This window comes from Phasianus colchicus, chromosome 1 (genome assembly GCF_987193195.1).
Source record: "Phasianus colchicus chromosome 1, bPhaCol1.hap1.1, whole genome shotgun sequence".
NCBI lineage: Eukaryota > Metazoa > Chordata > Aves > Galliformes > Phasianidae > Phasianus > Phasianus colchicus.
The window spans coordinates 107,038,003-107,048,142 of NC_143436.1; positions in this window are offsets into that span (position 1 = coordinate 107,038,003).

Below are 10,140 nucleotides of genomic sequence, written 5' to 3' on the forward strand. Positions count from 1 at the left end.
CTGATGGCGGCTGCAGCTCCTCACAGGGAGCAGAGGGGCAGCGCTGAGCTCTGCTCTGTGCCAACCTACCACCATACAAGCATCATGTCTGAGCTAGTTAATCCGACAGCAAATGACATAACATCAAATTATCTTATGCTTGACCACGTATCAATGTTTTGCCATGGAGAAACAACAACAACAACAAAGAAAAATCCTATGCTTGTAACTAATTTTGTTTGTTGTGCAGCTTCTGGCATCTGGAAAAGAATCTCATAATTAGTACCAGATGTAATTGCTGCCTTGCTCATTCATTTTGCCTAAGACAGCAAAAGCAAGGCATGCTCAAAAAGAAAACGATGGTGATGTCAGCTCTTCTTAGGTTCTAGTAACTGTGTTCACTTTCACTGAGTGTTATTTAATTACAAACCTGTCAGGTTTTATCATCCAACTACGAGGAAGTGTTTTTTTGTGGTTTTTTTTTTCCTGACATTTCTCTCCGTGAGCAGTGTTGGTACCCAATGATTTGTGCTCCCTCTGCTGGTCTTACAGAAGCGAATTCAAACTTTACTTCCAAGAGCTGAGGGAGTAGAGGCCGGGGCCTCTAGATAGAACAGGGGGAAATGGTTTCAAACTAAAAGAAGGGAGATTTAGATTGGGTATAAGGAAGAAGTTTTTTACCATAAGGGTAGTGAGGCAGTGGAACAGGCTGTTCAGAGAGGTGGTGGATGCCCGGTCCCTGGGGACACTCAAGCTCAGGCTGGATGGGGCTCTGAGCACCTGATGGAGCTGTGGGTGTCCCTGCTTATTGCAGGAGTCAGATGGCTTTGAGGGAACCTTCAACTCAAATGATTCTCTGAAATCTTTGTGTTCCTGGCTCTGTGCACTTACACAACTTTCTTAGGAAAGACCTGTATGAAGAAGAAAATGAATAGGGGTGATTTTATAGCTCCATAGCTGCAAAGCTACAGCAGAGTGTCTCTTCCTTCCCACATATGATAAAGATCAGACTGAACATACAGTTATGTCCTATCTGTGCACTGAAGTAAAACACACATATAGGAAAGATCATAGCTGAAGGTGTTAGCAGCATTTTATGTCTTCTTCCCCATGGGACTGATGATGCCTTGTTTTTTTTTATATATGTACTTAAGTATTTCCATAGGAGGATCAAAAAGATTTCTCTACACCAGCTTCTCCTTGTACGTGTGTGTACTGTATGTACATGCATATACGTATTGGTGTAGCTGTCTTCATCTCAAGCATGTTTTCCATTAGTTATTTTTTTCCAGAGTTCATTTCCTCCACGGAGCTTACAAGCCCTGATTCTATGAATGAAGCCTCAGAAAACAGCTGCATGTTGTCACTGTAGCCCAGATTGCAAGAGTGGGACTGTCTAATTTTTATGTACATATTTTTTAATCTTGTTCTGGCATCAATGTAATTACTGCACAGCATGCTATTCTGGCTAGGTTACTTTTCACCCTGGCTGCTTCTGCCGTTCCTGTCCATGCTGATGTGTTTATGAAAGGAGCAGCATGCCTCTCCCTTAGTTCCATTGAATTTTTTGGCTGAGTCATAGCAAATTTCCGCCCTTGCCTTCCTCGCAAACTGTGCTCTTGGTTCTTTTTTAAAATAAGCTCCTAAGCACTTATTCAATTCTCTGGTATGACCAGTTTTCTCTCATCCCCCACTCGCTCTTCATACTGATTCTTCTGTGCCACACTGAATGGAAAATTTGGCTGCCTGCAGTCATGTTGCCAGTAGTGGCCGCATCAGATCTGTGATTCTCCCTCACTTTTACCCTGTTTTCTCTCTGCCTGCAATGACTTCCGGAGATGGTTATCAGCCATCAGGGTTGTGTTGATCCACAGCAGCGATTTCCCATCTCCTCATGCATAACCCAAGGCCAATGGCTACAGTAACTCTCCTTAAGCCCGTGTGGAAAAGGTCACAAGGGGATGCCATTGCCTATGCATACAGCAGTGTAATTTCTCTAAGCGTAGGATCCGTCTGTTCACCTGCAGAGAAAGTATGCAAAGTCTAAATCAGATATGAGAAGTCTGTATGCATCTTTAGAAGAAAGTTGGGCTCCCCAGTGCCTTCAGCCTGCTTTCTAGATCAATTGCCATACCAGTTGTACTTCAGGAATGTTCTCTACCATAAATCTTTAAGTGCCAAGGGCTTACTGTCTGCATAAAAAATAATTATCTAGCACCTGGAATGAAGCATCTTCTTCAAACAAAGTTTTCCCAGAACGCTTTTAAGAGCTCAAATCCTACCTCTAGGAGGAGAATGATGCCCATTTCTGCCCATACTGTGCATCTTCTCACTTGCCAGAACTTCTTCATGCAGAGGCCTCTGAGATTTAATCAGAGGTTTCATTAACACATCAAAGTTCTGCTATACTGGCACTGCAGCCCTCAACTCTAAAGAATTTTCAAGAGTAACCTGAAGGACATAAATCAATATAGCTTCCCAGCTTTAGTTACCTGTTTCCCTCCCCCAGGGTCCCCAAAGGATGTTGCAGTAAGCATCTAATCATGCTTGGCAGACTAAAACGTTGAACACATAGATGGCCTTTGGTTATGATATCTAAAGCTAACTTAAGGCATTACCATTTCTAAACACATCCTGCCTGTTTCTTTTTGAGGGACCTTGCTGAATGTCCCAATGGAGGAGATTTTCATTATAAGTCAGTGACAGATAAGGATGACAGATTCAATTCCATCCAATTTCAGAGAAAGAGATGTAACAGTCGCTATTTCCTGGATATTTCTCAAAAGTTGCATATTTTGACATCACCTCTAGGTCTTGTATCAGACATATCTTTGCTTCACAGTGGTCCCAAACCATTCCTAACTCAGATTCACTTCCCTCTCTTTATCTTTCTAAGAACGCCCGAAGTCTTCGGGAAAACTGGAATCACCGTCAGTGCTCATTTCAGACAAAAGGGAAACAGATGAATGGGTTGATGGGCTCATAAAGATTTTGTATCTCAGAGTATAATAAACTCACTGTTATCCTAAAAGTCCTGGACTCTGTTTCTCTTTCTTCCCTGTATCACAGGACATCATATTCAGTACATAATATCACCACCTTACACAGCAAGGTGGGGTATGATCCCTTAACTATGCACAGCAGTGTAGTAGTGGTCAAACTTTTGATCTATTTAGCACCCAGAGATTGAGTTTCATCTTTCATTGATGGACTGTCAGATTTTTTTTTTTTCCTGTCAAACCGTGCAGTCAGAAAATGTTTATTTTAAAGCATGTTTCACAGCTATACACAATGAAGATCAAGATCTTTGCCTCAGAAGTCAAAACTGCGAAATGATTTGTTTCAGAACTGGTGGTGTCTTCCTGAGTTCAGTCATTGTGATTCGGAAAAGCTGAGATGTGAACTCTCTCCAAGTCTTCTGTCTAGTAAGGTGAAAGCAGGACGTGAGTGGGCCCCGGAAGGACCCCATGTGTTGGCATTCAGATCCCATACGGTTGTCCAGGTGAAAAACTGTGTCTCTGCCTTTGCTTCCAGATCCTCTGCCAATTTGCTAGGCCAAATTCTTTGCTTGCATAGAACCCTTCGAATAGGAAGGGATCCTTAAAGGCCACCTAGTCCAACCACCCTGTGATGAGCAGGGATGATGAGCAGGGACACCCACAGCTCCATCAGGTGCTCAGAGCCCCATACAGCCTGACCCTGATTGTGTCCAAGGACAGGGCATCCACCTCCTCTCTAGGCAACCTGTTCCAGTGCCTCACCACCCTTATGGTAAAAAAAACTTTTTTCCTTGTAGTCAGTCTAAATCTCCCTTCTTTTAGTTTGAAATCATTTCCCCTTGTCCTGTCACAACAGACCCTTCTAAAGAGTCTGTTCCCTTCTTTCTCATAGCCCCCCCTTCAGATACTGAAAGACTGCTCTCAGGTCTTCTTGGAGCCTTCTCTCCCCCAGGAAGAGAAGTGTCTTAGCTTGTACCTCAGAACTTGAATGCAGGAAGGCTTAGACAAATGAAATCATTCAATTATCCTCCTTCCTCAGAAAAACCTACAAAGCAAAACAATCAAAACTCACAAACTGAGCTACCTAGACTCTTGCTTTCTCAGTAGAGTTAAACACAGCTGGTGGTTTTATGGCACCACATGGCAATCCCTTTGCTGCTTGTTCCCTGGAAGGAGGTTTCCCCCTTTCTCCTGTGTCAGTGTACTTCATCAGAGCCCTCATGGCTCAGCAAACTGATAGGAAAAACACTTGACAAAAGCAAATTGCTTCCTGTTGCTTAATACGAGGCCTAATAAGCTCAAAATCATAAGGGAGGAAAAACAATGCAATTGCAGCTAGATGGCATACGTCATTAATCATCCTGCAAGAGGAAATATTTTGAGCAGTTGGTTTCCACCTTTATTTATTTATGATGCCCAACTTCATGGCAGTAGTTAATTTTACTAGTTGGGTGGGAGAGATCCAGGTCCTGTCAGTCTTTTGTTTTTATTTTATCGCCTCCCTCCCACCCCCCCACCCCCCCCGTTTTTTTTTTACAACTAAGTATCTGAGATCAAATTTCAAGTGGATCCCAAAATGGTGTTGGACTGCAGCCATCCAGTTTGGGTGGATCTGTATGTTTTCTTCTGAATGTTTGTAAACATGAAAGCTCTGCTTTTGATCCTTCTCTAACTTTTTGGCATGCTTTATTGCAGAAGTGAGACAAGGTGATTTAGCCATCCTCGTGTGTGCCCAGAGAAGGGTGTCCCAGTGGAAAGCTGCCTGAAAGAAATGCTTTGAGGATAGCCAGGACAGAGTCTAATTAGGATTTTGTTCATCAAGAGCCTGAGTGGTGCTGGCCACACCCCTTCAAAGTAGGCGAGAGTGAAGGTTGAGTCCTAAAGCTCCACTTATGCTTTTCAGTAAGCACGATACCTACAGTAAGCATCAAAGAATGGATGATGTTGTTGAGTGTGAGAGAGTCTTGCAGGTTACAATCTGGCTTTACAGAAGAGCTGGGATCCTGGGCTCCATCAGAAGAGGGGTGGCCAGCAGGGAGAGGGAGGTGATTGTCCCTCTCTACTCCACACTCCTGCATCCCCATCTGGAGCACTGTGTCCAGGTCTGGGGCCCCAGTACAAGAAAGACAGAGAGCTGTTGGAGCAGGTGCAGATGAGGGCCACTAAAATGATCAGAGGACAGGAGCACCTCCCTTACAAAGACATGTTGAGGGAGCGGGGCTTGTTCAGCCTGGAGAAAAGGCTGCGGGGTGACCTCAATGCAGCCTTTTAGTACCTAAAGGGAGCCTACAAACAGGAGGAGAGTCAACTCTTTACAAGGATAGATAATGGCAGAACAAGGGGAAATGACTTTAAGTTGAGGGAGGGAAGATTTGGGTTGGATGTGAGGGGGAAGTTCTCTACAGAGAGAATGGCGAGGTGCTGGCACAGGCTGCCCAGAGAGGTTGTGGTGCCCTGTCCCTGGAGGTGTTCAAGGCCAGGTTGAACTGCTCTAGTATTAAACGTGGAGGTTGGTGGCCCTGCCTGTGGCAGAGAGGGGTTGGAGCTTCATGATCCTTGAGGTCCCTTCCAACCCAAGCCATTCTGTGAAGTGCTGATTTTAGAGCTGTTTGGATTTATGAGCACTACTTCTCTTCAACAGCAGCCTCAAGCTCCCAGATCTTTCCCCACTCCCTTGTGCTGATCTAGTAATCAGTCGGCATCACAGTGATTCAAGGTTCAATTAACCTTGAATAGAGTTGTGCCAGGTAGTTGGGTCAGTGGGCTGCCCTTTTGCAATGGGCCAGAGGAGCCCGCCTTGTGGTCAGGAGGGAAGCCAGAGATTCTCTCCCTGTCCCTTTAATGTGGTCATGGCCTGGATGTGCCCACAATATGGGGGCCTCCAAGAAAAAAACTGAGCTATTTACATCTAACCACTGTGGGATACTCATGTTTTCTGCAAATGCTTTTAAGGTCACCTCCCAGTGCTGCATGCCTTCCACCACCAGAAATAATGCTTAATATCCAATCAGCTGATGTGCTTCCGGATCCCCTCTTCAAAAAACATTGCTTACGGAATCCATCTGTTTTAACCTCCTACTCTTGACTCTTGGAAATTCCCACACCAAAACCTCTGTCTTCCAAGCAATGCTGTAGCTGAACGTCAATATTTGAGGAAGTTGGTTTTTGTTTCTCTGCCAGTGTGATCTTTTTGCTAATGTAACTATTCAGCATCAACAACACATTAAGCACCTTCTTACCTTAACGGTCACTTTTCAGATACAAAGACATGCCCTGTCTTAAAAATAATGGTCTGGTAGACAAGTTTGTCCATAGCATACATAGGGTTTTTGTCTATCTACACAACCACTCCTGTTTTTGCTGGTTACGAAAGCTGCTTTAAGTAAGCACGCCAGGACTGATTATACTTCCTCTCTGCTTCTAGGAGCTTATATTTCATCAGATAATTACTGTAAATGAATCACTAAGGCTTTTTTTTTTTCTTCTTAATTTAAGCACTACAATGAGCTGAAATACATACCTTAAATGGGCTTAAGTATATTACCTTGTAGGAAAGTCTGTTCTAGTTGATCAATTCTGGTAAATGTACTGAATAATGCTCTAATTCAGAATATAAAAACCAGATCAAGGGCAGGAGGTGTTTATCTCTTTCCTCCTGATCTCTTCCTCTTCTTTCTACCTTATGCCCACATAGGAATTGCTAATTAAAAAAGAGATATTCATGTGCTATAAAATCAAAATGCAAAATATGCCAAAGCCAAGTCTCCAATTAAAATTCAAACACTGGCTAAGATACAAAACAAATCTCTTTCCTGGTGTGAGATAATTGCCATAGACCTATTTTTACTTTAAGATTATTTAAAAGCAGCTTAGAGAAATGCAACGTTTTTAAATGGTCTTTAAAAACCTCATTTCTCATGACTGGTGTTTTTGACTGCGTACCACCACTCCTTCCAGTCAAAGGCAAATCCTTTCTCAGTGATGGGTGGATTCCCAAACCAGCATGCCTCTATCATGCTCCCAGAATGGCTGATTTCTGAGAGGTGGTAAAAAAACACCAAGTTAGAAGAGAGCTGGTGGGAACTCAGGCTCCTCAAGTCGCTGCTCTCATGTGCATATCTCATCATGGTCCATATCACGGTTCCACAGCTAATGTCACCAGAATACCAAATTTGCACAATCACATGCAGACTCAGGTATTTCTAAGTCTTCCTGAGGTCTGAGCAGGGTCCAGGCACAGCTTGTAGCTGGTGGATGTTCGTGTCTCCTTGTAGGGTGAAGACTTGTATTCAGAATTTCCTTCTGAGCACAGGAATCACTGCACACATGCAGCTGGGAGAGCAGGGCAGATTTGGGTGCTAAAGAGCAATTGATAGGAAGGAGAACCACTGCGTGGGGACCAAGACGTGGCCAGTTGTATTAAGGCCATGACAGAGAGCGAGAATAAGCAGATATTCATCAGTTCCATAGCACCAGCCATAATAACATCCCCCCCGTGCATTTTGGACTCAGGTGGAGTGGTGATGCGTATGGAATGACTGAATATGAACAACATGTAAAGATGCAATATAATCTTTATCTCCAATATCAAGATATTATAAGCATTTTTCTAAACTGTTTTTCTCTTTTAAAGTTGGCAATGGTCTAATTTTTGGGTGGTCCTGTGTGGAACTAGAAGTTGAACTCAATGATCCTTATAGGTCCCTTCAAAGCGGGGGGATTCTGTGATTCTGTGGTTTGTGTTAATGTCAGGAGAACATCATTACTTTTCCTTGGGTTTTGGTGTCCTGGGATCTTTGAACTGAACTATTTCACCTCTATATCTCACATGTAAAAGTGAAATTTGGGGAATATTTCTTATCATTCGTAGATATCATTTTTTCAAGATTCTGTGCTAGTAATTTTTGTGCAGCAAAGTAATTGCCTTGATGTTGCTTTGCTATCTTTATTGTTGATCCACACATAACACATAACAACCAGCGAGATTGGGATTTCAGAGCAGAAAGTTGCTTGCAAAGGTGAAATGCACACTTATTAAATCAATTTATTGCTATTATGTGCCACAGTGATTTTTTTTCTACATACAAGTCTTTTCAGTGATTGTTCTTTTCAGAGCCTTTAGCTCTGAGTGATGGATGGAGCCATTTCTCCTCTAAAATGTATTTCCTTCTACCTTTACTTGCTACCTTCACTTTCTCATGCTTTCTTGAAGAAAGACCAGCAAGAAAAAAGAATTTTGAAAGGATTAGGCATCACATTGATTCCGGTCCTCTCTTTTCTCCATCTCTGTTCTCAATTCACTCCCCTCCCCGCTCAGCTCTCCTTAAGCTACCAGCTTAAGAAGCCACCCTCAGCACAACGCTAAAAGTCACATGTTTGGTGAACCTTTTCACATACAACCAGTCCCTGTGACTCCTTTCCTAACAGTCATTTAGACCACAGGAGAGTAATTTCCTTGGGCTTTTGCTTACAAGGAAGCTCAAGGAAGGAGAAAGATGGAACAAAACCAAAAGCCTTCAAAGTTTCCTGTTTGGTTTGGCAAAGAGAAAACAGACACGATTACTGGTTATGGGATTCCTCCAACACTTACAGTAAATACACATATTTCCATGCAAGGTTAGAGGGAAACCCAGCTTCAGAATTAATTGCTGTATTGAAATTGCTTTTCAACATACTCGAGTGCATCTCTGAATCTCTTTTAATGCATGAATTAGAGATGCCACTAAAATCAGTGTGCCTTCTGGACATGATTTGCTCAGTCATTTTGCTATGCATGCTTCAGAGTCACGAACTGTTCATGGCCTTCTCAGCTACCCACTTAGCCACATGTCACCAGGAAAGTACCGCGAGTCATGCTAATGCTATGTGACCAAAATCCATTCACTGGCTTCAGAACCATTAATCGAGGATCTGTGTTTCAGCACAGGCATGTCACTGGGGAAATCCTATGGTGAAGCTCGTGGAGCAAAGGGTTTAAGTAGAACTGCAGCAGTCTACTGAGAGATGAGTCACTCTTCCCAGAATGGCTGAAAAACAGGTCAGGTAAGTTCACTGCAAACAAAACTATATGACCTGCAACTGAGTAACTTTAATCTCTACCATTTCTAACTAGTTTGTTCTATTTTTGTAACCAATCAACCAGCCAGTCTGCTTTCAGCCCTTGCTCTGATTTTTCCCTTTGTTTATACTTGTTTCCAGCTATTAGCACACCTGGCAGTGCTAAAAGCCATCAGCTGAGATCCCAACCTATTTTATTACCCTGAGAGATGAAGACCTTTGCCTGGAAAACCTGCTGCTGATACAAGCAGTCCATATGTGGATAAGATAAAGGAAGGAATCTCTCTTTTGACTGAGGAAGAACTGAACTAAAGCAGAATGAAGTGATTCATCCAAGGTTAGCTGTAAACCAGGAGCTGCTCAGCTTTATCTAGTGCTACACATACAAGATGTTTGTGTTGTTCTTCTCTGGTTTCTTTTTCATAGAAGCATGGAATCATTACGTTTGGAAAAGATCACCCAGTCCAGCCATCAGCCCACCCCCACTGCCCACATCCCTCAGTGCCACATCCACACGGCTCTTGAGCACCTCCAGGGACGGTGACTGCACCACCTCCCTGTGCAGCCTGTGCCACTGCCTCACTGCTCTTGCTCAAAAGAAATTCTTCCTAATACCCAACCTGAACCTCACCTGGTGCAATTTGGGGCCATTCCCTCTCATCCTATCACAGTTACTTAGGAGAAGAGGCCCACCCCCACCTCACCACAGCCTCCTTTCAGGCGGCTGCAGAGAGCTACGAGGTCTCCCCTGAACCTCCTCTTCTCCAGACTAAACAACCCCAGCTCCCTCAGTTGCTCCCTATCAGATTTGTGCTCTGGACTCCTCAGTTTCACTGCCCTTCTCTGGACACACTCTGGTGCCTTTTGCTGGAGACTGGACGGCTGTGGATCCTCAACCATTGCTGAGGCAGCCTTCACGCAGCCCAAATGCCACTTTGTAGAGCAAGCATTCAGTATCCCCACCCTGCGAGGCCTCCTGCTGGGACAGTTCTGCGTTCCCCCCCTGTCCTGAAGACCTCCGATTTAGTCTGCGGAGCGGCCAGCGCCATTTAAGGGCTGCGGTTAGGCCTAACCTCGCGTCAGCGCTGCGCACAGGAGGAGAAAG